The 25,572-nt window shown below is 48.8% G+C and overlaps 11 non-coding genes and 3 pseudogenes across 11 annotated transcripts; all 14 read left to right on the forward strand.

The window, feature by feature from the left end:
- The first annotated feature begins 853 nt into the window (after nt 1–853).
- LOC142274035 (U2 spliceosomal RNA) lies at nt 854–1,044 on the forward strand. The gene has a single exon (XR_012738413.1). It is a non-coding gene; the product is annotated as a U2 spliceosomal RNA (small nuclear RNA).
- A 1,390-nt stretch (nt 1,045–2,434) lies between these two features.
- On the forward strand, nt 2,435–2,538 carry LOC142274055 (U2 spliceosomal RNA; annotated as a pseudogene).
- Nucleotides 2,539–7,967: 5,429 nt separating this feature from the next.
- LOC142274050 (U2 spliceosomal RNA) lies at nt 7,968–8,171 on the forward strand (annotated as a pseudogene).
- Nucleotides 8,172–9,561: 1,390 nt separating this feature from the next.
- Nucleotides 9,562–9,752, forward strand: LOC142274036 (U2 spliceosomal RNA). The gene has a single exon (XR_012738414.1). It is a non-coding gene; the product is annotated as a U2 spliceosomal RNA (small nuclear RNA).
- Nucleotides 9,753–11,142: 1,390 nt separating this feature from the next.
- LOC142274037 (U2 spliceosomal RNA) lies at nt 11,143–11,333 on the forward strand. The gene has a single exon (XR_012738415.1). It is a non-coding gene; the product is annotated as a U2 spliceosomal RNA (small nuclear RNA).
- Nucleotides 11,334–12,723: 1,390 nt separating this feature from the next.
- Nucleotides 12,724–12,914, forward strand: LOC142274038 (U2 spliceosomal RNA). The gene has a single exon (XR_012738416.1). It is a non-coding gene; the product is annotated as a U2 spliceosomal RNA (small nuclear RNA).
- Nucleotides 12,915–14,304: 1,390 nt separating this feature from the next.
- LOC142274039 (U2 spliceosomal RNA) lies at nt 14,305–14,495 on the forward strand. The gene has a single exon (XR_012738417.1). It is a non-coding gene; the product is annotated as a U2 spliceosomal RNA (small nuclear RNA).
- Nucleotides 14,496–15,885: 1,390 nt separating this feature from the next.
- On the forward strand, nt 15,886–16,012 carry LOC142274056 (U2 spliceosomal RNA; annotated as a pseudogene).
- Nucleotides 16,013–16,700: 688 nt separating this feature from the next.
- On the forward strand, nt 16,701–16,893 carry LOC142274051 (U2 spliceosomal RNA). Its single transcript, XR_012738427.1, has one exon. It is a non-coding gene; the product is annotated as a U2 spliceosomal RNA (small nuclear RNA).
- A 1,390-nt stretch (nt 16,894–18,283) lies between these two features.
- On the forward strand, nt 18,284–18,474 carry LOC142274040 (U2 spliceosomal RNA). Its single transcript, XR_012738418.1, has one exon. It is a non-coding gene; the product is annotated as a U2 spliceosomal RNA (small nuclear RNA).
- Nucleotides 18,475–19,864: 1,390 nt separating this feature from the next.
- On the forward strand, nt 19,865–20,055 carry LOC142274042 (U2 spliceosomal RNA). The gene has a single exon (XR_012738419.1). It is a non-coding gene; the product is annotated as a U2 spliceosomal RNA (small nuclear RNA).
- A 1,390-nt stretch (nt 20,056–21,445) lies between these two features.
- Nucleotides 21,446–21,636, forward strand: LOC142274043 (U2 spliceosomal RNA). Its single transcript, XR_012738420.1, has one exon. It is a non-coding gene; the product is annotated as a U2 spliceosomal RNA (small nuclear RNA).
- A 1,390-nt stretch (nt 21,637–23,026) lies between these two features.
- On the forward strand, nt 23,027–23,217 carry LOC142274044 (U2 spliceosomal RNA). Its single transcript, XR_012738421.1, has one exon. It is a non-coding gene; the product is annotated as a U2 spliceosomal RNA (small nuclear RNA).
- Nucleotides 23,218–24,607: 1,390 nt separating this feature from the next.
- Nucleotides 24,608–24,798, forward strand: LOC142274045 (U2 spliceosomal RNA). Its single transcript, XR_012738422.1, has one exon. It is a non-coding gene; the product is annotated as a U2 spliceosomal RNA (small nuclear RNA).
- Nucleotides 24,799–25,572: the final 774 nt, after the last annotated feature.

The following is a 25,572-nucleotide window of genomic DNA, read 5'->3' on the forward strand; positions in this document are numbered from 1 at the left end:
ATTGGGGACAGTCATGGGTGATGAATGTTTGCAACCTACTGCGAAGCCTCATACCGCAATATAAGGAACGTCAAATACTAAGAAAGGGCGGCCTATGAAAGAATTACTACTTTCAATAAGTACACTTAAACGGCTAATTGGGAATAGAAAAACTGTAAAAAGCCCTCTGAGAAAGCCCCCCTCTAACCTTTGATAGTAAGCTTTTCTGTAGTCTGCCTGTTGATGTATTTTCCGTTTGAACTGTGCACAACATGAAGAGACGGAACACTGGCGGCTTGTCACAATGCCCCCCGATGACATCACAATAGCGCTGCTGCCTAGAAAACAAGCTGCGCAGAAGAAGTTGTTCTTTGGGTGGGAGGGTGGGCTAGTGGAAGGAGGGGGCAATCTCTTTTTTTCCCGGGTGGTAGGGGGATGACAGGAGAAGGGAAGCGGGTGGTGAGAAAGGTACAGAGGGCAGGGTTTGGGGGCTGGGAAGGAAAGGGAAAAGATTAGGGTTTGGGGATGATGAAAGGGCTTTCTACGGGTAAGGATGGCAAAGGGTGGCAGTGACGGAAAGTCAGGCAACCTGTCCTGTCCGTCTTTTTGTATCGTGAATTGGAAAGACTGCAAGGGGGAGGGGAGTTGCTTGCGCCCTAAAGGAGGAGTTATTCAGATTCATTGCAGTGGGGGGCGGCGGCTGCAAAACGCACCATTCTTCTTGTTTTGGCTCTGCAAAGCAGCCTTTTCAAGGGTTGGCTTGGGTGACAAAATGTCTTGTGTAGGCGTGGGTTTGTCTCCCTCTCGCTCTCTCTCCCTAAGATGTGTCCGGCATAGGCCAGGGTGCCACTCGAGGCCCAAACCAATTCTGGTTATCGCTTCTCGGCCTTTTGGCTAAGATCAAGTGTAGTATCTGTTCTTATCAGTTTAATATCTGATACGTCCCCTATCTGGGGACCATATATTAAATGGATTTTTAGAACAGGGAGATGGAAAAAGAGCTTGCTCTGTCCACTCCACGCATTGACCTGGTATTGCAGTACCTCCAGGAACGGTGCACCCCTTCTTAACCCAGTTTCCAAAAGCAGAACTCAATTCACCTGATTCATATTAGCCCGATTTAATGAATTGGAAGAAAGCATACGTCTTCATATGCACCTCAATTTGGCCCATTCACTTTTCACACTTCCTCCTTTTGTTTTTTATCTTTCACACTTTTGACTTTCTTTATTCATCCAAATAGCAAACTCATCACCACTCAACCTGACCAACTCGGCTATGTCCCCGTGCTGCAGTTCTCTGTCTTATCTAGATCATTTGCAATTGAATGGAATAGATCCCTTTTGGACAAAGTGGATTCACCTGCTGCTGCAGTGACCACAGGTGTGATAACATCTAGAATTGGCATCTGGTGCGATCTCTCCGCTTCCACTCCAAAGAAAGTTACCTGTTTATTCCTATCATGCATTGGTTTTTGGGGTTTTCTTTGAGTAATGATGATCTCTTTAGTAGTCTGTTGGCGCCCTCTCCTGGAGGAATAGTTTGCTTGCTCTTGGACATTCTAAAAGAGAGGTCATGATAGACATTGAGCTTCTGAGCTCAATTGGGGACAGTCATGGGTGATGAATGTTTGCAACCTACTGCGAAGCCTCATACCGCAATATAAGGAACGTCAAATACTAAGAAAGGGCGGCCTATGAAAGAATTACTACTTTCAATAAGTACACTTAAACGGCTAATTGGGAATAGAAAAACTGTAAAAAGCCCTCTGAGAAAGCCCCCCTCTAACCTTTGATAGTAAGCTTTTCTGTAGTCTGCCTGTTGATGTATTTTCCGTTTGAACTGTGCACAACATGAAGAGACGGAACACTGGCGGCTTGTCACAATGCCCCCCGATGACATCACAATAGCGCTGCTGCCTAGAAAACAAGCTGCGCAGAAGAAGTTGTTCTTTGGGTGGGAGGGTGGGCTAGTGGAAGGAGGGGGCAATCTCTTTTTTTCCCGGGTGGTAGGGGGATGACAGGAGAAGGGAAGCGGGTGGTGAGAAAGGTACAGAGGGCAGGGTTTGGGGGCTGGGAAGGAAAGGGAAAAGATTAGGGTTTGGGGATGATGAAAGGGCTTTCTACGGGTAAGGATGGCAAAGGGTGGCAGTGACGGAAAGTCAGGCAACCTGTCCTGTCCGTCTTTTTGTATCGTGAATTGGAAAGACTGCAAGGGGGAGGGGAGTTGCTTGCGCCCTAAAGGAGGAGTTATTCAGATTCATTGCAGTGGGGGGCGGCGGCTGCAAAACGCACCATTCTTCTTGTTTTGGCTCTGCAAAGCAGCCTTTTCAAGGGTTGGCTTGGGTGACAAAATGTCTTGTGTAGGCGTGGGTTTGTCTCCCTCTCGCTCTCTCTCCCTAAGATGTGTCCGGCATAGGCCAGGGTGCCACTCGAGGCCCAAACCAATTCTGGTTATCGCTTCTCGGCCTTTTGGCTAAGATCAAGTGTAGTATCTGTTCTTATCAGAACAAACTGAGCTAGCTACACTTGACGAGATACGATCAGGGAGACAAGCTCCGAAGCCCAGCCGAGACCGAAAGAGGGAGATCGGACGGAAGAAGAGCTTGGCAGAAAGAAGCAAGAAGACGAAGGCTCGGAGAAGACTTGGGGAGACCAGAGGAACTTCGAGGAGGAACACAGCGGGAGAAGACACCCGGAGAAGAATCCAAGATCCAGCTCCGGGAACTCAAGCAGGAACCAGCCATGGCAAGCAAGCCAGAGAAGGCAGCCAAGAAGGCTCAGGACCCAGGGACCTCCAGGAAGGCTCATCCAGAGGCTTCTTCGGCCCAAGAGGCCCCTACCTCCGACGCCGGCCAGCCGGAGGGAGCCCGGACGCCGCCTGAAAAGGCTCCAACCCTGGAGCCTTGGATGCGGCAGACGGTCGCCCTGAAGCTAAAGGCGGTGGATGGTAGGTTGCCGGACATGTCCAGCGACGTGTTCTGCAAGAAGATGATTCTGGATCAGGGCTTCTCCAGGGCGGAAACCCTGAGTGTCCAGACCTTCATGACTGGCATTTTTCTGGTAACCTTTGCCACGGTGAATGCCTGCAGGAGATACTGGGAGGCGATGAACGCAGCGATGCCGGACTCCCCTTTTCATTCTTTTTTAGGATCCTGTCCTATACAGAGGGATGAGAAGAGGATCACGGTCTCCATGCGGAACCCGCACACCCCAGGAAGAGACATCTCCACGTTCCTGGGACGTCTCTGCACAGTGGTGAGGGAGCCATCCCACATCCTTAACGGCAACGGATTCTGGACGGGTAAGTGGTCAGTAACCGTTCGACTCTACAGGGAACCAGCATCCGAGGATGGTCTCCAGCACCTGCCCCCGACATTCTCTCTGGGAAACTCCTATGGTCTCATCTACTACCCGGACATGCCACACAACTGCAGGAAATGTGGCGGGAAAGGGCATTCGATGAAGACCTGCAAGGAGGACGCCTGCAGGGTTTGCCGGGTGACAGGACACAGCTCCAAGGACTGCCCAAAGAAGAAGACTTGCAACCTATGTGGACAGGCGGACCACCTTTACAAGGACTGCCCACAGCGGGAGAAATCCTGGGCAAGGGTTGCCGCGGCGACCCAGTATCGGGTAGTCACAGCTTCGTCGACCAAGGCAGCTACGACCAAGGCCACAGAGGCCAAGGACAAGGCGGCCAAGAACCCGGCGACCGTGGCTCCAGCCGATGCCCCAGCAGCCACGGAGTCCAGGGAAAAGAAGGGTAAGAAAACTGCTGCCCCCTCCCTGGTCCCCCCCCCTGTCACCCCTGTCCAAACCCCTCCCCCCCCGGCCAACCCTACTGAGGATTCCACTACCTCCACCTCATTTCCCTACTCCTCAGCTGGTCTCCTCACCCCCCCCCCAAAGCCCACTCTCCCTCCCCAGACCATGAGAGCAGAGGGCCCCAGCACTCTTGCACTTTTCACCGAGGAGGATTTTCCAGCTCTTGTCTCCTCAGGTACAGGCCAAAGGAAAAGGAAGGTGGAAGATAGTCCTGTCGCAGAACCTTCCAAGCTATTCATTGTGGACCTTAACCCACCCCAGGAAGAGGAGGATGGCCTCCTCCCAGAACCGGACGTGTTGGAGCAGATGGTGGAGTCCCTTGTGGCCGAAGAAGAAATGGAGGAGTCGGAAGCCACTGAGGCACCATCCCTGCTTGATCAGCTAGCAGAAGAGGGTCTGCTGGAGATACCCTTACCAGCAGGTGCCAAAGAGGAAGAACCGCCCGACCGGAGTGGTAACTAAGGCACACCGCCTGCTCTAACTTTCTCTTTCCTCCAATGACTGCTAACATTAACATCTTTTCCATTAATGTTAGGAGCATCAGAGACAAGTTCCGACGCCAGACAATTTTTGCGTTCCTTAACACTCAGTCTAGTGATGTATTTTTCCTGCAGGAATGCTCCCTTCCCTCCTCTAGGTCCTTCAACCATCTGGCCAGGGAGTGGACCCATGGCCCATCCTACTGGTCTGGCGGGGGCGACTGTAGGTCCGCGGGGGTCGCCGTGCTGATCAGGGGAAGCGCCTTCACATTGGACTCTGTTCAGGAAATCGTCTGCGGCAGGTTACTGCTCGTGGATGGCACCTGGGCGGGAGAACCTGTCAGGTTCATCAATGTGTATGCTTCTCCTGTGAAGAGCGATCGACTGGAGCTCCTCCAAGCCCTGCGCCCTCAGCTCGCTACCGCCAGGACGGTAGTGATGGCCGGGGATTTCAACTGCCCGATTGAGGAGGATGGACGCAGTTCTGGAACGGCTGCCAAGTTGGACGTCACATCCAAACTGCTCATTGAGATGGTGACCGAAGCCTCTCTTGTGGACGTTGTTGGCTCCATCGGACACGGATCCGTGAACTATTCATGGTGCCGATCCGATGGCTCGCTGCGTTCCAGGATTGACTTTGTGTTTACCTCTCGGGCGGTTGGGCGGAGTGGGCACTCGATGGTCCCCTGCTTCTTCTCTGACCACAGAGCCATTCACTTTCAAGGTGTGCTGGGCCATGGCTTCCCCATTGGCCCGGGCTCCTGGAAGCTGAACTGCTCTCTGCTGGAAAAGGGTGAGATTCTGGAGGAGCTTAGAGCTGCCTACTCCACGTGGCGGGCCTACAAGGCGGGCTTCCAGTCTGTTTCTGACTGGTGGGAATACGTTAAACTCGAGTTCCGTTTCTTCTTTCAGGCAAAGAGTCAACAACAGGCGTGTCTGAAGAGGAGGGACTTCAGGAGACTCCAGCGTGAGCTGCGTTCCCTGCAGGACCTTCTTCGATGCGGCTGGGACGTGAGAGAGGAGCTGGAGGAGACTAAGAGGAGCCTGAAAAGGCACTTCGAGGAGGAGTCCGAGCGAATTGTCTTCCGTTCCAAAGTGGAGAACCTGGAGAAGGGTGAGAAATGTAACTCGTTCTTTTTCAGGAAACTCCACGCCGGTCACACGCCCATGAATGAACTACGAGACGAGAGTGGAAACATGCGACGCGGGAAAGAGAACGTGATGAAGGTCGTCAGCGACTTCTACAGCGAACTCTACGCCCGCAAGACTACTGACCCCGAGGCCGCCGATAAGTTCCTGTCAGGTATCACTAACCATCTTGACCCTGCAGACGCGGCGGCCATGGATGTTCCTCTGACGGTGGACGAGCTGCTCTCGGCCGCCAAATCCTTTAGTTCTGGCAGGACACCGGGCAGTGACGGCCTCCCAGCAGAGCTCTATGTAGCGCTGGGAGACCTAATCTGTCCGGACCTGTTAGGGCTGTATGAGGAGATGGTGGTGGAGGGCAGAATGCCTCCATCTCTGAGGGAAGGAATGGTCACGATCCTGTACAAGCGTAAAGGAGAGAGGTGCGACCTGAAGAATTGGCGTCCCATCACCCTTCTGAACGTCGACTACAAGATCCTGGCCAAGACGATGGCAACGAGATTGAAGACTGTTATCGGACGGATCATCCACCCGGATCAGACCTGCGGCATCCCCGGACGTCGCATCGCAGACAGCCTGGCTCTCATGCGGGACACGGTCGAGTACATCAAAGCCCGCCGGGTGCACGCAGCCCTGATCTCGTTGGATCAGGAAAAGGCCTTCGACCGTGTTTCCCATGAGTTCCTGGGCAAAGCTCTGCACAGGTTAGGTTTGGGTAACATGTTTTGCTTGTATGTCCAACTAATGTATTTTGATATTCACAGCTCGGCGTTGGTGAACGGCTGGAAGACTGACCCCTTCCCGATCCTCTCAGGGGTCAGACAAGGCTGTCCTCTGTCACCTCTTCTTTTTGTTTGTGTTATAGAACTCTTTGCAGAGGCTATCCGGCGGAATGGAGAGATCAGAGGGATCACCGCACCAGGACCAGAACGCTTCGAGGTCAAGTGCTCGCTCTACATGGACGACGTGACCGTCTTCTGCGCGGACCGGCGCTCAGTCGACACCCTCGTCCAGACCTGTGAGACCTTCGGACGGGCTTCGGGAGCCAAAGTCAACTGCGGGAAGTCAGAAGCCATGCTCTTCGGGGACTGGCAGCCGGCCTCTTCCGCCCCCTTCCCTTTCAGCATCCAGCCGGATTTCATCAAGGTTCTTGGAGTCTGGTTCGGGAAGGAAGGAGCAGCCCTCAAGTCCTGGGAGGAACGCTTGACCAAGATCACCCAACGGATCGGTCTGTGGAGCCTCAGACGCCTCACCTGTGAGGGCAAAGCACTGGTCCTGCGTAACGAGGTACTGCCCGTGCTGCAGTACACGGCCCAGGCCTGGCCCCCCCTTGCCACCGTGTGCAGGGCCATTACCAGGACGGTGTTTCGTTTTGTCTGGGGATCCAAGATGGACAGAGTAAAGCGGAGCATCATGTACAAGGATCCTCGCAAGGGTGGGAAGGGCGTACCCGATATCCCCACCCTCCTGCGATCCTCCTTCGTATGTGACTGCGTTCGCCGAACTCTGCGAGTCAAGAGAGGTTCCGCGGGTGGGTCCATGTCTCGCTTCTTCCTGCTCCCCCTTTGGAGACGGTTAGGCTGGGACAAGTGGGACAGCTCCTTCCCCTACAACTGGACGGCGCCATGGTTCTACGGAGACGTGGTTCGGTTTGTGAGGGAACACCAACTGGAGGGACTCAAGCCTGATTTGTGGAAGCCAAAGACTATCCACAAACTCATCAGAGCCAAGGACGAAATGGAGAACATTCCAGGACTTCATCACGACACACTGGAGACTGTTTGGACAAACGTGTCATCGGCTGGATTGACCAACGGGCACAAGGACTTGTCATGGATGGCGATACAGGGCGGACTGCCCGTCCGGTCATTCATGCACGCCCGGAACCTGTGCAAAACCCGGTACTGCCCAAGGTGCCCCTTCGTGGAGGAAACATCGCTGCACGCCTTTTGGGACTGCCGTTTCGCACAGCGCCTGTTGGTTGCCCTGGAGGATGACCTGAGGAACTCCGTCCCCAGAGGGAGCCTATCGTACCATTCCGTACTTTATGGACTCTTCCCTGGGACTCACACCGTTGGAGCCATCCAGGAGGCTTGGCGCCTTATGAACTGCTTTAAGGACGCTATTTGGGTCGCCAGGAACCGGCTCATCTTGAAGAGGGAGAGGATGTCTATCCAGGATTGCCGCAGGCTGATCCACAGCCTGCTCAGAGACTATTCCATCATGGACAGTCCGGACGACAGCGCCGAGGAGGAGGTTTAGACCTCTTCCATGCCCCCTCCCTCCTTTTCCCGTTATGTGCGTCTTTCAATAAAGCTTCGGGCCTGTGATTTCCCCACCCTATCCCCCTTTTCCCCTACCCCCATCCCCCAATCGCCGGTTCGTCGTTATTTATTGTCTAACTTTTTCTTTCAGCTTGAGTGTTATGGATAAGCATAGGAGTGTGATGTATAGTTTAGTGCGTCGTACTCTATGGCTATGTAAGAAGGATTGTATAGTTCTGTGTGTACGGGGCTGCGGCACTGTACACGGTTTGTTACCTTTTTGTGAGTAGTGCATGATAATAAAGATGCTGTTAAATCAAAAATCTGTTCTTATCAGTTTAATATCTGATACGTCCCCTATCTGGGGACCATATATTAAATGGATTTTTAGAACAGGGAGATGGAAAAAGAGCTTGCTCTGTCCACTCCACGCATTGACCTGGTATTGCAGTACCTCCAGGAACGGTGCACCCCTTCTTAACCCAGTTTCCAAAAGCAGAACTCAATTCACCTGATTCATATTAGCCCGATTTAATGAATTGGAAGAAAGCATACGTCTTCATATGCACCTCAATTTGGCCCATTCACTTTTCACACTTCCTCCTTTTGTTTTTTATCTTTCACACTTTTGACTTTCTTTATTCATCCAAATAGCAAACTCATCACCACTCAACCTGACCAACTCGGCTATGTCCCCGTGCTGCAGTTCTCTGTCTTATCTAGATCATTTGCAATTGAATGGAATAGATCCCTTTTGGACAAAGTGGATTCACCTGCTGCTGCAGTGACCACAGGTGTGATAACATCTAGAATTGGCATCTGGTGCGATCTCTCCGCTTCCACTCCAAAGAAAGTTACCTGTTTATTCCTATCATGCATTGGTTTTTGGGGTTTTCTTTGAGTAATGATGATCTCTTTAGTAGTCTGTTGGCGCCCTCTCCTGGAGGAATAGTTTGCTTGCTCTTGGACATTCTAAAAGAGAGGTCATGATAGACATTGAGCTTCTGAGCTCAATTGGGGACAGTCATGGGTGATGAATGTTTGCAACCTACTGCGAAGCCTCATACCGCAATATAAGGAACGTCAAATACTAAGAAAGGGCGGCCTATGAAAGAATTACTACTTTCAATAAGTACACTTAAACGGCTAATTGGGAATAGAAAAACTGTAAAAAGCCCTCTGAGAAAGCCCCCCTCTAACCTTTGATAGTAAGCTTTTCTGTAGTCTGCCTGTTGATGTATTTTCCGTTTGAACTGTGCACAACATGAAGAGACGGAACACTGGCGGCTTGTCACAATGCCCCCCGATGACATCACAATAGCGCTGCTGCCTAGAAAACAAGCTGCGCAGAAGAAGTTGTTCTTTGGGTGGGAGGGTGGGCTAGTGGAAGGAGGGGGCAATCTCTTTTTTTCCCGGGTGGTAGGGGGATGACAGGAGAAGGGAAGCGGGTGGTGAGAAAGGTACAGAGGGCAGGGTTTGGGGGCTGGGAAGGAAAGGGAAAAGATTAGGGTTTGGGGATGATGAAAGGGCTTTCTACGGGTAAGGATGGCAAAGGGTGGCAGTGACGGAAAGTCAGGCAACCTGTCCTGTCCGTCTTTTTGTATCGTGAATTGGAAAGACTGCAAGGGGGAGGGGAGTTGCTTGCGCCCTAAAGGAGGAGTTATTCAGATTCATTGCAGTGGGGGGCGGCGGCTGCAAAACGCACCATTCTTCTTGTTTTGGCTCTGCAAAGCAGCCTTTTCAAGGGTTGGCTTGGGTGACAAAATGTCTTGTGTAGGCGTGGGTTTGTCTCCCTCTCGCTCTCTCTCCCTAAGATGTGTCCGGCATAGGCCAGGGTGCCACTCGAGGCCCAAACCAATTCTGGTTATCGCTTCTCGGCCTTTTGGCTAAGATCAAGTGTAGTATCTGTTCTTATCAGTTTAATATCTGATACGTCCCCTATCTGGGGACCATATATTAAATGGATTTTTAGAACAGGGAGATGGAAAAAGAGCTTGCTCTGTCCACTCCACGCATTGACCTGGTATTGCAGTACCTCCAGGAACGGTGCACCCCTTCTTAACCCAGTTTCCAAAAGCAGAACTCAATTCACCTGATTCATATTAGCCCGATTTAATGAATTGGAAGAAAGCATACGTCTTCATATGCACCTCAATTTGGCCCATTCACTTTTCACACTTCCTCCTTTTGTTTTTTATCTTTCACACTTTTGACTTTCTTTATTCATCCAAATAGCAAACTCATCACCACTCAACCTGACCAACTCGGCTATGTCCCCGTGCTGCAGTTCTCTGTCTTATCTAGATCATTTGCAATTGAATGGAATAGATCCCTTTTGGACAAAGTGGATTCACCTGCTGCTGCAGTGACCACAGGTGTGATAACATCTAGAATTGGCATCTGGTGCGATCTCTCCGCTTCCACTCCAAAGAAAGTTACCTGTTTATTCCTATCATGCATTGGTTTTTGGGGTTTTCTTTGAGTAATGATGATCTCTTTAGTAGTCTGTTGGCGCCCTCTCCTGGAGGAATAGTTTGCTTGCTCTTGGACATTCTAAAAGAGAGGTCATGATAGACATTGAGCTTCTGAGCTCAATTGGGGACAGTCATGGGTGATGAATGTTTGCAACCTACTGCGAAGCCTCATACCGCAATATAAGGAACGTCAAATACTAAGAAAGGGCGGCCTATGAAAGAATTACTACTTTCAATAAGTACACTTAAACGGCTAATTGGGAATAGAAAAACTGTAAAAAGCCCTCTGAGAAAGCCCCCCTCTAACCTTTGATAGTAAGCTTTTCTGTAGTCTGCCTGTTGATGTATTTTCCGTTTGAACTGTGCACAACATGAAGAGACGGAACACTGGCGGCTTGTCACAATGCCCCCCGATGACATCACAATAGCGCTGCTGCCTAGAAAACAAGCTGCGCAGAAGAAGTTGTTCTTTGGGTGGGAGGGTGGGCTAGTGGAAGGAGGGGGCAATCTCTTTTTTTCCCGGGTGGTAGGGGGATGACAGGAGAAGGGAAGCGGGTGGTGAGAAAGGTACAGAGGGCAGGGTTTGGGGGCTGGGAAGGAAAGGGAAAAGATTAGGGTTTGGGGATGATGAAAGGGCTTTCTACGGGTAAGGATGGCAAAGGGTGGCAGTGACGGAAAGTCAGGCAACCTGTCCTGTCCGTCTTTTTGTATCGTGAATTGGAAAGACTGCAAGGGGGAGGGGAGTTGCTTGCGCCCTAAAGGAGGAGTTATTCAGATTCATTGCAGTGGGGGGCGGCGGCTGCAAAACGCACCATTCTTCTTGTTTTGGCTCTGCAAAGCAGCCTTTTCAAGGGTTGGCTTGGGTGACAAAATGTCTTGTGTAGGCGTGGGTTTGTCTCCCTCTCGCTCTCTCTCCCTAAGATGTGTCCGGCATAGGCCAGGGTGCCACTCGAGGCCCAAACCAATTCTGGTTATCGCTTCTCGGCCTTTTGGCTAAGATCAAGTGTAGTATCTGTTCTTATCAGTTTAATATCTGATACGTCCCCTATCTGGGGACCATATATTAAATGGATTTTTAGAACAGGGAGATGGAAAAAGAGCTTGCTCTGTCCACTCCACGCATTGACCTGGTATTGCAGTACCTCCAGGAACGGTGCACCCCTTCTTAACCCAGTTTCCAAAAGCAGAACTCAATTCACCTGATTCATATTAGCCCGATTTAATGAATTGGAAGAAAGCATACGTCTTCATATGCACCTCAATTTGGCCCATTCACTTTTCACACTTCCTCCTTTTGTTTTTTATCTTTCACACTTTTGACTTTCTTTATTCATCCAAATAGCAAACTCATCACCACTCAACCTGACCAACTCGGCTATGTCCCCGTGCTGCAGTTCTCTGTCTTATCTAGATCATTTGCAATTGAATGGAATAGATCCCTTTTGGACAAAGTGGATTCACCTGCTGCTGCAGTGACCACAGGTGTGATAACATCTAGAATTGGCATCTGGTGCGATCTCTCCGCTTCCACTCCAAAGAAAGTTACCTGTTTATTCCTATCATGCATTGGTTTTTGGGGTTTTCTTTGAGTAATGATGATCTCTTTAGTAGTCTGTTGGCGCCCTCTCCTGGAGGAATAGTTTGCTTGCTCTTGGACATTCTAAAAGAGAGGTCATGATAGACATTGAGCTTCTGAGCTCAATTGGGGACAGTCATGGGTGATGAATGTTTGCAACCTACTGCGAAGCCTCATACCGCAATATAAGGAACGTCAAATACTAAGAAAGGGCGGCCTATGAAAGAATTACTACTTTCAATAAGTACACTTAAACGGCTAATTGGGAATAGAAAAACTGTAAAAAGCCCTCTGAGAAAGCCCCCCTCTAACCTTTGATAGTAAGCTTTTCTGTAGTCTGCCTGTTGATGTATTTTCCGTTTGAACTGTGCACAACATGAAGAGACGGAACACTGGCGGCTTGTCACAATGCCCCCCGATGACATCACAATAGCGCTGCTGCCTAGAAAACAAGCTGCGCAGAAGAAGTTGTTCTTTGGGTGGGAGGGTGGGCTAGTGGAAGGAGGGGGCAATCTCTTTTTTTCCCGGGTGGTAGGGGGATGACAGGAGAAGGGAAGCGGGTGGTGAGAAAGGTACAGAGGGCAGGGTTTGGGGGCTGGGAAGGAAAGGGAAAAGATTAGGGTTTGGGGATGATGAAAGGGCTTTCTACGGGTAAGGATGGCAAAGGGTGGCAGTGACGGAAAGTCAGGCAACCTGTCCTGTCCGTCTTTTTGTATCGTGAATTGGAAAGACTGCAAGGGGGAGGGGAGTTGCTTGCGCCCTAAAGGAGGAGTTATTCAGATTCATTGCAGTGGGGGGCGGCGGCTGCAAAACGCACCATTCTTCTTGTTTTGGCTCTGCAAAGCAGCCTTTTCAAGGGTTGGCTTGGGTGACAAAATGTCTTGTGTAGGCGTGGGTTTGTCTCCCTCTCGCTCTCTCTCCCTAAGATGTGTCCGGCATAGGCCAGGGTGCCACTCGAGGCCCAAACCAATTCTGGTTATCGCTTCTCGGCCTTTTGGCTAAGATCAAGTGTAGTATCTGTTCTTATCAGTTTAATATCTGATACGTCCCCTATCTGGGGACCATATATTAAATGGATTTTTAGAACAGGGAGATGGAAAAAGAGCTTGCTCTGTCCACTCCACGCATTGACCTGGTATTGCAGTACCTCCAGGAACGGTGCACCCCTTCTTAACCCAGTTTCCAAAAGCAGAACTCAATTCACCTGATTCATATTAGCCCGATTTAATGAATTGGAAGAAAGCATACGTCTTCATATGCACCTCAATTTGGCCCATTCACTTTTCACACTTCCTCCTTTTGTTTTTTATCTTTCACACTTTTGACTTTCTTTATTCATCCAAATAGCAAACTCATCACCACTCAACCTGACCAACTCGGCTATGTCCCCGTGCTGCAGTTCTCTGTCTTATCTAGATCATTTGCAATTGAATGGAATAGATCCCTTTTGGACAAAGTGGATTCACCTGCTGCTGCAGTGACCACAGGTGTGATAACATCTAGAATTGGCATCTGGTGCGATCTCTCCGCTTCCACTCCAAAGAAAGTTACCTGTTTATTCCTATCATGCATTGGTTTTTGGGGTTTTCTTTGAGTAATGATGATCTCTTTAGTAGTCTGTTGGCGCCCTCTCCTGGAGGAATAGTTTGCTTGCTCTTGGACATTCTAAAAGAGAGGTCATGATAGACATTGAGCTTCTGAGCTCAATTGGGGACAGTCATGGGTGATGAATGTTTGCAACCTACTGCGAAGCCTCATACCGCAATATAAGGAACGTCAAATACTAAGAAAGGGCGGCCTATGAAAGAATTACTACTTTCAATAAGTACACTTAAACGGCTAATTGGGAATAGAAAAACTGTAAAAAGCCCTCTGAGAAAGCCCCCCTCTAACCTTTGATAGTAAGCTTTTCTGTAGTCTGCCTGTTGATGTATTTTCCGTTTGAACTGTGCACAACATGAAGAGACGGAACACTGGCGGCTTGTCACAATGCCCCCCGATGACATCACAATAGCGCTGCTGCCTAGAAAACAAGCTGCGCAGAAGAAGTTGTTCTTTGGGTGGGAGGGTGGGCTAGTGGAAGGAGGGGGCAATCTCTTTTTTTCCCGGGTGGTAGGGGGATGACAGGAGAAGGGAAGCGGGTGGTGAGAAAGGTACAGAGGGCAGGGTTTGGGGGCTGGGAAGGAAAGGGAAAAGATTAGGGTTTGGGGATGATGAAAGGGCTTTCTACGGGTAAGGATGGCAAAGGGTGGCAGTGACGGAAAGTCAGGCAACCTGTCCTGTCCGTCTTTTTGTATCGTGAATTGGAAAGACTGCAAGGGGGAGGGGAGTTGCTTGCGCCCTAAAGGAGGAGTTATTCAGATTCATTGCAGTGGGGGGCGGCGGCTGCAAAACGCACCATTCTTCTTGTTTTGGCTCTGCAAAGCAGCCTTTTCAAGGGTTGGCTTGGGTGACAAAATGTCTTGTGTAGGCGTGGGTTTGTCTCCCTCTCGCTCTCTCTCCCTAAGATGTGTCCGGCATAGGCCAGGGTGCCACTCGAGGCCCAAACCAATTCTGGTTATCGCTTCTCGGCCTTTTGGCTAAGATCAAGTGTAGTATCTGTTCTTATCAGTTTAATATCTGATACGTCCCCTATCTGGGGACCATATATTAAATGGATTTTTAGAACAGGGAGATGGAAAAAGAGCTTGCTCTGTCCACTCCACGCATTGACCTGGTATTGCAGTACCTCCAGGAACGGTGCACCCCTTCTTAACCCAGTTTCCAAAAGCAGAACTCAATTCACCTGATTCATATTAGCCCGATTTAATGAATTGGAAGAAAGCATACGTCTTCATATGCACCTCAATTTGGCCCATTCACTTTTCACACTTCCTCCTTTTGTTTTTTATCTTTCACACTTTTGACTTTCTTTATTCATCCAAATAGCAAACTCATCACCACTCAACCTGACCAACTCGGCTATGTCCCCGTGCTGCAGTTCTCTGTCTTATCTAGATCATTTGCAATTGAATGGAATAGATCCCTTTTGGACAAAGTGGATTCACCTGCTGCTGCAGTGACCACAGGTGTGATAACATCTAGAATTGGCATCTGGTGCGATCTCTCCGCTTCCACTCCAAAGAAAGTTACCTGTTTATTCCTATCATGCATTGGTTTTTGGGGTTTTCTTTGAGTAATGATGATCTCTTTAGTAGTCTGTTGGCGCCCTCTCCTGGAGGAATAGTTTGCTTGCTCTTGGACATTCTAAAAGAGAGGTCATGATAGACATTGAGCTTCTGAGCTCAATTGGGGACAGTCATGGGTGATGAATGTTTGCAACCTACTGCGAAGCCTCATACCGCAATATAAGGAACGTCAAATACTAAGAAAGGGCGGCCTATGAAAGAATTACTACTTTCAATAAGTACACTTAAACGGCTAATTGGGAATAGAAAAACTGTAAAAAGCCCTCTGAGAAAGCCCCCCTCTAACCTTTGATAGTAAGCTTTTCTGTAGTCTGCCTGTTGATGTATTTTCCGTTTGAACTGTGCACAACATGAAGAGACGGAACACTGGCGGCTTGTCACAATGCCCCCCGATGACATCACAATAGCGCTGCTGCCTAGAAAACAAGCTGCGCAGAAGAAGTTGTTCTTTGGGTGGGAGGGTGGGCTAGTGGAAGGAGGGGGCAATCTCTTTTTTTCCCGGGTGGTAGGGGGATGACAGGAGAAGGGAAGCGGGTGGTGAGAAAGGTACAGAGGGCAGGGTTTGGGGGCTGGGAAGGAAAGGGAAAAGATTAGGGTTTGGGGATGATGAAAGGGCTTTCTACGGGTAAGGATGGCAAAGGGTGGCAGTGACGGAAAGTCAGGCAACCTGTCCTGTCCGTCTTTTTGTATCGTGAATTGGAAAGACTGCAAGGGGGAGGGGAGTTGCTTGCGCCCTAAAGGAGGAGTTATTCAGATTCATTGCAGTGGGGGGCGGCGGCTGCAAAACGCACCATTCTTCTTGTTTTGGCTCTGCAAAGCAGCCTTTTCAAGGGTTGGCTTGGGTGACAAAATGTCTTGTGTAGGCGTGGGTTTGTCTCCCTCTCGCTCTCTCTCCCTAAGATGTGTCCGGCATAGGCCAGGGTGCCACTCGAGGCCCAAACCAATTCTGGTTATCGCTTCTCGGCCTTTTGGCTAAGATCAAGTGTAGTATCTGTGAGGCTCGGCAGATGCAATGCACACTGGAAGGTTGCGCTTGCTAGTACTCTTGATGTATAGTATATTCATCTAGAGGAAAACATGGCCCTACCAGGATCGAGGCTATTAGACTGAGTAAGTGTGGGGGCTATGGTGCAATGTGCCCCAGGACTGACGACCCTGGAGTGAGTCTGAGCTTGCTGGCTTGGGACCCCGGCGAGCCTTGGGCTCTGTAGCACACCGTACCTTGCCCTTTCATACTTTCTGAGCATATTGCTCTATCCCGGCCTTCTGGCTAGGAAGGGAAATTTTTATAATCATGGTCGGAGGTCCGTTCAGCTTTGGGCTGAGAAACCAACACCCGGTTGGAGGTCCGGGTCAGCTTCGGCTGAGAAACCAACACCCGGTTGGAGGTCTGGGTCAGCTTCGGCTGAGAAACCAACACCCGGTTGGAGGTCCGGGTCAGCTTCGGCTGAGAAACCAACACCCGGTTGGAGGTCCGGTTAGCCTTGGGCTGAGAAACCAACACCGGTTGACGGTCCGGGCAGTTTCGGCTGCGAAACCAACAACTAGTAGCTCTCTACTCCACTTGGGTAAGATGCCTGGGTGGACGCTGGGAGCAACGACAAGGCTCAACCAGGCTTCGGCTTGGGGGAGCACCGAAGATCCCTGACCCTTGCTGTGGCCTTCTGGCTCGGAGGGACGGGGTTGATTTTTGGGGACCCTCTCCTCACGGAGGGGTCCACACGAATCCTAGCCTTTGCACTGTTTTTGGTGTGACTTCGGTCATGCATTTTTTGCGGTGCTTTGGAAAGCTTCATTAAATCAAAAATCTGTTCTTATCAGTTTAATATCTGATACGTCCCCTATCTGGGGACCATATATTAAATGGATTTTTAGAACAGGGAGATGGAAAAAGAGCTTGCTCTGTCCACTCCACGCATTGACCTGGTATTGCAGTACCTCCAGGAACGGTGCACCCCTTCTTAACCCAGTTTCCAAAAGCAGAACTCAATTCACCTGATTCATATTAGCCCGATTTAATGAATTGGAAGAAAGCATACGTCTTCATATGCACCTCAATTTGGCCCATTCACTTTTCACACTTCCTCCTTTTGTTTTTTATCTTTCACACTTTTGACTTTCTTTATTCATCCAAATAGCAAACTCATCACCACTCAACCTGACCAACTCGGCTATGTCCCCGTGCTGCAGTTCTCTGTCTTATCTAGATCATTTGCAATTGAATGGAATAGATCCCTTTTGGACAAAGTGGATTCACCTGCTGCTGCAGTGACCACAGGTGTGATAACATCTAGAATTGGCATCTGGTGCGATCTCTCCGCTTCCACTCCAAAGAAAGTTACCTGTTTATTCCTATCATGCATTGGTTTTTGGGGTTTTCTTTGAGTAATGATGATCTCTTTAGTAGTCTGTTGGCGCCCTCTCCTGGAGGAATAGTTTGCTTGCTCTTGGACATTCTAAAAGAGAGGTCATGATAGACATTGAGCTTCTGAGCTCAATTGGGGACAGTCATGGGTGATGAATGTTTGCAACCTACTGCGAAGCCTCATACCGCAATATAAGGAACGTCAAATACTAAGAAAGGGCGGCCTATGAAAGAATTACTACTTTCAATAAGTACACTTAAACGGCTAATTGGGAATAGAAAAACTGTAAAAAGCCCTCTGAGAAAGCCCCCCTCTAACCTTTGATAGTAAGCTTTTCTGTAGTCTGCCTGTTGATGTATTTTCCGTTTGAACTGTGCACAACATGAAGAGACGGAACACTGGCGGCTTGTCACAATGCCCCCCGATGACATCACAATAGCGCTGCTGCCTAGAAAACAAGCTGCGCAGAAGAAGTTGTTCTTTGGGTGGGAGGGTGGGCTAGTGGAAGGAGGGGGCAATCTCTTTTTTTCCCGGGTGGTAGGGGGATGACAGGAGAAGGGAAGCGGGTGGTGAGAAAGGTACAGAGGGCAGGGTTTGGGGGCTGGGAAGGAAAGGGAAAAGATTAGGGTTTGGGGATGATGAAAGGGCTTTCTACGGGTAAGGATGGCAAAGGGTGGCAGTGACGGAAAGTCAGGCAACCTGTCCTGTCCGTCTTTTTGTATCGTGAATTGGAAAGACTGCAAGGGGGAGGGGAGTTGCTTGCGCCCTAAAGGAGGAGTTATTCAGATTCATTGCAGTGGGGGGCGGCGGCTGCAAAACGCACCATTCTTCTTGTTTTGGCTCTGCAAAGCAGCCTTTTCAAGGGTTGGCTTGGGTGACAAAATGTCTTGTGTAGGCGTGGGTTTGTCTCCCTCTCGCTCTCTCTCCCTAAGATGTGTCCGGCATAGGCCAGGGTGCCACTCGAGGCCCAAACCAATTCTGGTTATCGCTTCTCGGCCTTTTGGCTAAGATCAAGTGTAGTATCTGTTCTTATCAGTTTAATATCTGATACGTCCCCTATCTGGGGACCATATATTAAATGGATTTTTAGAACAGGGAGATGGAAAAAGAGCTTGCTCTGTCCACTCCACGCATTGACCTGGTATTGCAGTACCTCCAGGAACGGTGCACCCCTTCTTAACCCAGTTTCCAAAAGCAGAACTCAATTCACCTGATTCATATTAGCCCGATTTAATGAATTGGAAGAAAGCATACGTCTTCATATGCACCTCAATTTGGCCCATTCACTTTTCACACTTCCTCCTTTTGTTTTTTATCTTTCACACTTTTGACTTTCTTTATTCATCCAAATAGCAAACTCATCACCACTCAACCTGACCAACTCGGCTATGTCCCCGTGCTGCAGTTCTCTGTCTTATCTAGATCATTTGCAATTGAATGGAATAGATCCCTTTTGGACAAAGTGGATTCACCTGCTGCTGCAGTGACCACAGGTGTGATAACATCTAGAATTGGCATCTGGTGCGATCTCTCCGCTTCCACTCCAAAGAAAGTTACCTGTTTATTCCTATCATGCATTGGTTTTTGGGGTTTTCTTTGAGTAATGATGATCTCTTTAGTAGTCTGTTGGCGCCCTCTCCTGGAGGAATAGTTTGCTTGCTCTTGGACATTCTAAAAGAGAGGTCATGATAGACATTGAGCTTCTGAGCTCAATTGGGGACAGTCATGGGTGATGAATGTTTGCAACCTACTGCGAAGCCTCATACCGCAATATAAGGAACGTCAAATACTAAGAAAGGGCGGCCTATGAAAGAATTACTACTTTCAATAAGTACACTTAAACGGCTAATTGGGAATAGAAAAACTGTAAAAAGCCCTCTGAGAAAGCCCCCCTCTAACCTTTGATAGTAAGCTTTTCTGTAGTCTGCCTGTTGATGTATTTTCCGTTTGAACTGTGCACAACATGAAGAGACGGAACACTGGCGGCTTGTCACAATGCCCCCCGATGACATCACAATAGCGCTGCTGCCTAGAAAACAAGCTGCGCAGAAGAAGTTGTTCTTTGGGTGGGAGGGTGGGCTAGTGGAAGGAGGGGGCAATCTCTTTTTTTCCCGGGTGGTAGGGGGATGACAGGAGAAGGGAAGCGGGTGGTGAGAAAGGTACAGAGGGCAGGGTTTGGGGGCTGGGAAGGAAAGGGAAAAGATTAGGGTTTGGGGATGATGAAAGGGCTTTCTACGGGTAAGGATGGCAAAGGGTGGCAGTGACGGAAAGTCAGGCAACCTGTCCTGTCCGTCTTTTTGTATCGTGAATTGGAAAGACTGCAAGGGGGAGGGGAGTTGCTTGCGCCCTAAAGGAGGAGTTATTCAGATTCATTGCAGTGGGGGGCGGCGGCTGCAAAACGCACCATTCTTCTTGTTTTGGCTCTGCAAAGCAGCCTTTTCAAGGGTTGGCTTGGGTGACAAAATGTCTTGTGTAGGCGTGGGTTTGTCTCCCTCTCGCTCTCTCTCCCTAAGATGTGTCCGGCATAGGCCAGGGTGCCACTCGAGGCCCAAACCAATTCTGGTTATCGCTTCTCGGCCTTTTGGCTAAGATCAAGTGTAGTATCTGTTCTTATCAGTTTAATATCTGATACGTCCCCTATCTGGGGACCATATATTAAATGGATTTTTAGAACAGGGAGATGGAAAAAGAGCTTGCTCTGTCCACTCCACGCATTGACCTGGTATTGCAGTACCTCCAGGAACGGTGCACCCCTTCTTAACCCAGTTTCCAAAAGCAGAACTCAATTCACCTGATTCATATTAGCCCGATTTAATGAATTGGAAGAAAGCATACGTCTTCATATGCACCTCAATTTGGCCCATTCACTTTTCACACTTCCTCCTTTTGTTTTTTATCTTTCACACTTTTGACTTTCTTTATTCATCCAAATAGCAAACTCATCACCACTCAACCTGACCAACTCGGCTATGTCCCCGTGCTGCAGTTCTCTGTCTTATCTAGATCATTTGCAATTGAATGGAATAGATCCCTTTTGGACAAAGTGGATTCACCTGCTGCTGCAGTGACCACAGGTGTGATAACATCTAGAATTGGCATCTGGTGCGATCTCTCCGCTTCCACTCCAAAGAAAGTTACCTGTTTATTCCTATCATGCATTGGTTTTTGGGGTTTTCTTTGAGTAATGATGATCTCTTTAGTAGTCTGTTGGCGCCCTCTCCTGGAGGAATAGTTTGCTTGCTCTTGGACATTCTAAAAGAGAGGTCATGATAGACATTGAGCTTCTGAGCTCAATTGGGGACAGTCATGGGTGATGAATGTTTGCAACCTACTGCGAAGCCTCATACCGCAATATAAGGAACGTCAAATACTAAGAAAGGGCGGCCTATGAAAGAATTACTACTTTCAATAAGTACACTTAAACGGCTAATTGGGAATAGAAAAACTGTAAAAAGCCCTCTGAGAAAGCCCCCCTCTAACCTTTGATAGTAAGCTTTTCTGTAGTCTGCCTGTTGATGTATTTTCCGTTTGAACTGTGCACAACATGAAGAGACGGAACACTGGCGGCTTGTCACAATGCCCCCCGATGACATCACAATAGCGCTGCTGCCTAGAAAACAAGCTGCGCAGAAGAAGTTGTTCTTTGGGTGGGAGGGTGGGCTAGTGGAAGGAGGGGGCAATCTCTTTTTTTCCCGGGTGGTAGGGGGATGACAGGAGAAGGGAAGCGGGTGGTGAGAAAGGTACAGAGGGCAGGGTTTGGGGGCTGGGAAGGAAAGGGAAAAGATTAGGGTTTGGGGATGATGAAAGGGCTTTCTACGGGTAAGGATGGCAAAGGGTGGCAGTGACGGAAAGTCAGGCAACCTGTCCTGTCCGTCTTTTTGTATCGTGAATTGGAAAGACTGCAAGGGGGAGGGGAGTTGCTTGCGCCCTAAAGGAGGAGTTATTCAGATTCATTGCAGTGGGGGGCGGCGGCTGCAAAACGCACCATTCTTCTTGTTTTGGCTCTGCAAAGCAGCCTTTTCAAGGGTTGGCTTGGGTGACAAAATGTCTTGTGTAGGCGTGGGTTTGTCTCCCTCTCGCTCTCTCTCCCTAAGATGTGTCCGGCATAGGCCAGGGTGCCACTCGAGGCCCAAACCAATTCTGGTTATCGCTTCTCGGCCTTTTGGCTAAGATCAAGTGTAGTATCTGTTCTTATCAGTTTAATATCTGATACGTCCCCTATCTGGGGACCATATATTAAATGGATTTTTAGAACAGGGAGATGGAAAAAGAGCTTGCTCTGTCCACTCCACGCATTGACCTGGTATTGCAGTACCTCCAGGAACGGTGCACCCCTTCTTAACCCAGTTTCCAAAAGCAGAACTCAATTCACCTGATTCATATTAGCCCGATTTAATGAATTGGAAGAAAGCATACGTCTTCATATGCACCTCAATTTGGCCCATTCACTTTTCACACTTCCTCCTTTTGTTTTTTATCTTTCACACTTTTGACTTTCTTTATTCATCCAAATAGCAAACTCATCACCACTCAACCTGACCAACTCGGCTATGTCCCCGTGCTGCAGTTCTCTGTCTTATCTAGATCATTTGCAATTGAATGGAATAGATCCCTTTTGGACAAAGTGGATTCACCTGCTGCTGCAGTGACCACAGGTGTGATAACATCTAGAATTGGCATCTGGTGCGATCTCTCCGCTTCCACTCCAAAGAAAGTTACCTGTTTATTCCTATCATGCATTGGTTTTTGGGGTTTTCTTTGAGTAATGATGATCTCTTTAGTAGTCTGTTGGCGCCCTCTCCTGGAGGAATAGTTTGCTTGCTCTTGGACATTCTAAAAGAGAGGTCATGATAGACATTGAGCTTCTGAGCTCAATTGGGGACAGTCATGGGTGATGAATGTTTGCAACCTACTGCGAAGCCTCATACCGCAATATAAGGAACGTCAAATACTAAGAAAGGGCGGCCTATGAAAGAATTACTACTTTCAATAAGTACACTTAAACGGCTAATTGGGAATAGAAAAACTGTAAAAAGCCCTCTGAGAAAGCCCCCCTCTAACCTTTGATAGTAAGCTTTTCTGTAGTCTGCCTGTTGATGTATTTTCCGTTTGAACTGTGCACAACATGAAGAGACGGAACACTGGCGGCTTGTCACAATGCCCCCCGATGACATCACAATAGCGCTGCTGCCTAGAAAACAAGCTGCGCAGAAGAAGTTGTTCTTTGGGTGGGAGGGTGGGCTAGTGGAAGGAGGGGGCAATCTCTTTTTTTCCCGGGTGGTAGGGGGATGACAGGAGAAGGGAAGCGGGTGGTGAGAAAGGTACAGAGGGCAGGGTTTGGGGGCTGGGAAGGAAAGGGAAAAGATTAGGGTTTGGGGATGATGAAAGGGCTTTCTACGGGTAAGGATGGCAAAGGGTGGCAGTGACGGAAAGTCAGGCAACCTGTCCTGTCCGTCTTTTTGTATCGTGAATTGGAAAGACTGCAAGGGGGAGGGGAGTTGCTTGCGCCCTAAAGGAGGAGTTATTCAGATTCATTGCAGTGGGGGGCGGCGGCTGCAAAACGCACCATTCTTCTTGTTTTGGCTCTGCAAAGCAGCCTTTTCAAGGGTTGGCTTGGGTGACAAAATGTCTTGTGTAGGCGTGGGTTTGTCTCCCTCTCGCTCTCTCTCCCTAAGATGTGTCCGGCATAGGCCAGGGTGCCACTCGAGGCCCAAACCAATTCTGGTTATCGCTTCTCGGCCTTTTGGCTAAGATCAAGTGTAGTATCTGTTCTTATCAGTTTAATATCTGATACGTCCCCTATCTGGGGACCATATATTAAATGGATTTTTAGAACAGGGAGATGGAAAAAGAGCTTGCTCTGTCCACTCCACGCATTGACCTGGTATTGCAGTACCTCCAGGAACGGTGCACCCCTTCTTAACCCAGTTTCCAAAAGCAGAACTCAATTCACCTGATTCATATTAGCCCGATTTAATGAATTGGAAGAAAGCATACGTCTTCATATGCACCTCAATTTGGCCCATTCACTTTTCACACTTCCTCCTTTTGTTTTTTATCTTTCACACTTTTGACTTTCTTTATTCATCCAAATAGCAAACTCATCACCACTCAACCTGACCAACTCGGCTATGTCCCCGTGCTGCAGTTCTCTGTCTTATCTAGATCATTTGCAATTGAATGGAATAGATCCCTTTTGGACAAAGTGGATTCACCTGCTGCTGCAGTGACCACAGGTGTGATAACATCTAGAATTGGCATCTGGTGCGATCTCTCCGCTTCCACTCCAAAGAAAGTTACCTGTTTATTCCTATCATGCATTGGTTTTTGGGGTTTTCTTTGAGTAATGATGATCTCTTTAGTAGTCTGTTGGCGCCCTCTCCTGGAGGAATAGTTTGCTTGCTCTTGGACATTCTAAAAGAGAGGTCATGATAGACATTGAGCTTCTGAGCTCAATTGGGGACAGTCATGGGTGATGAATGTTTGCAACCTACTGCGAAGCCTCATACCGCAATATAAGGAACGTCAAATACTAAGAAAGGGCGGCCTATGAAAGAATTACTACTTTCAATAAGTACACTTAAACGGCTAATTGGGAATAGAAAAACTGTAAAAAGCCCTCTGAGAAAGCCCCCCTCTAACCTTTGATAGTAAGCTTTACTGTAGTCTGCCTGTTGATGTATTTTCCGTTTGAACTGTGCACAACATGAAGAGACGGAACACTGGCGGCTTGTCACAATGCCCCCCGATGACATCACAATAGCGCTGCTGCCTAGAAAACAAGCTGCGCAGAAGAAGTTGTTCTTTGGGTGGGAGGGTGGGCTAGTGGAAGGAGGGGGCAATCTCTTTTTTTCCCGGGTGGTAGGGGGATGACAGGAGAAGGGAAGCGGGTGGTGAGAAAGGTACAGAGGGCAGGGTTTGGGGGCTGGGAAGGAAAGGGAAAAGATTAGGGTTTGGGGATGATGAAAGGGCTTTCTACGGGTAAGGATGGCAAAGGGTGGCAGTGACGGAAAGTCAGGCAACCTGTCCTGTCCGTCTTTTTGTATCGTGAATTGGAAAGACTGCAAGGGGGAGGGGAGTTGCTTGCGCCCTAAAGGAGGAGTTATTCAGATTCATTGCAGTGGGGGGCGGCGGCTGCAAAACGCACCATTCTTCTTGTTTTGGCTCTGCAAAGCAGCCTTTTCAAGGGTTGGCTTGGGTGACAAAATGTCTTGTGTAGGCGTGGGTTTGTCTCCCTCTCGCTCTCTCTCCCTAAGATGTGTCCGGCATAGGCCAGGGTGCCACTCGAGGCCCAAACCAATTCTGGTTATCGCTTCTCGGCCTTTTGGCTAAGATCAAGTGTAGTATCTGTTCTTATCAGTTTAATATCTGATACGTCCCCTATCTGGGGACCATATATTAAATGGATTTTTAGAACAGGGAGATGGAAAAAGAGCTTGCTCTGTCCACTCCACGCATTGACCTGGTATTGCAGTACCTCCAGGAACGGTGCACCCCTTCTTAACCCAGTTTCCAAAAGCAGAACTCAATTCACCTGATTCATATTAGCCCGATTTAATGAATTGGAAGAAAGCATACGTCTTCATATGCACCTCAATTTGGCCCATTCACTTTTCACACTTCCTCCTTTTGTTTTTTATCTTTCACACTTTTGACTTTCTTTATTCATCCAAATAGCAAACTCATCACCACTCAACCTGACCAACTCGGCTATGTCCCCGTGCTGCAGTTCTCTGTCTTATCTAGATCATTTGCAATTGAATGGAATAGATCCCTTTTGGACAAAGTGGATTCACCTGCTGCTGCAGTGACCACAGGTGTGATAACATCTAGAATTGGCATCTGGTGCGATCTCTCCGCTTCCACTCCAAAGAAAGTTACCTGTTTATTCCTATCATGCATTGGTTTTTGGGGTTTTCTTTGAGTAATGATGATCTCTTTAGTAGTCTGTTGGCGCCCTCTCCTGGAGGAATAGTTTGCTTGCTCTTGGACATTCTAAAAGAGAGGTCATGATAGACATTGAGCTTCTGAGCTCAATTGGGGACAGTCATGGGTGATGAATGTTTGCAACCTACTGCGAAGCCTCATACCGCAATATAAGGAACGTCAAATACTAAGAAAGGGCGGCCTATGAAAGAATTACTACTTTCAATAAGTACACTTAAACGGCTAATTGGGAATAGAAAAACTGTAAAAAGCCCTCTGAGAAAGCCCCCCTCTAACCTTTGATAGTAAGCTTTTCTGTAGTCTGCCTGTTGATGTATTTTCCGTTT

Source organism: Anomaloglossus baeobatrachus, unplaced genomic scaffold (assembly GCF_048569485.1).
Source record: "Anomaloglossus baeobatrachus isolate aAnoBae1 unplaced genomic scaffold, aAnoBae1.hap1 Scaffold_3665, whole genome shotgun sequence".
Lineage (NCBI taxonomy): Eukaryota > Metazoa > Chordata > Amphibia > Anura > Aromobatidae > Anomaloglossus > Anomaloglossus baeobatrachus.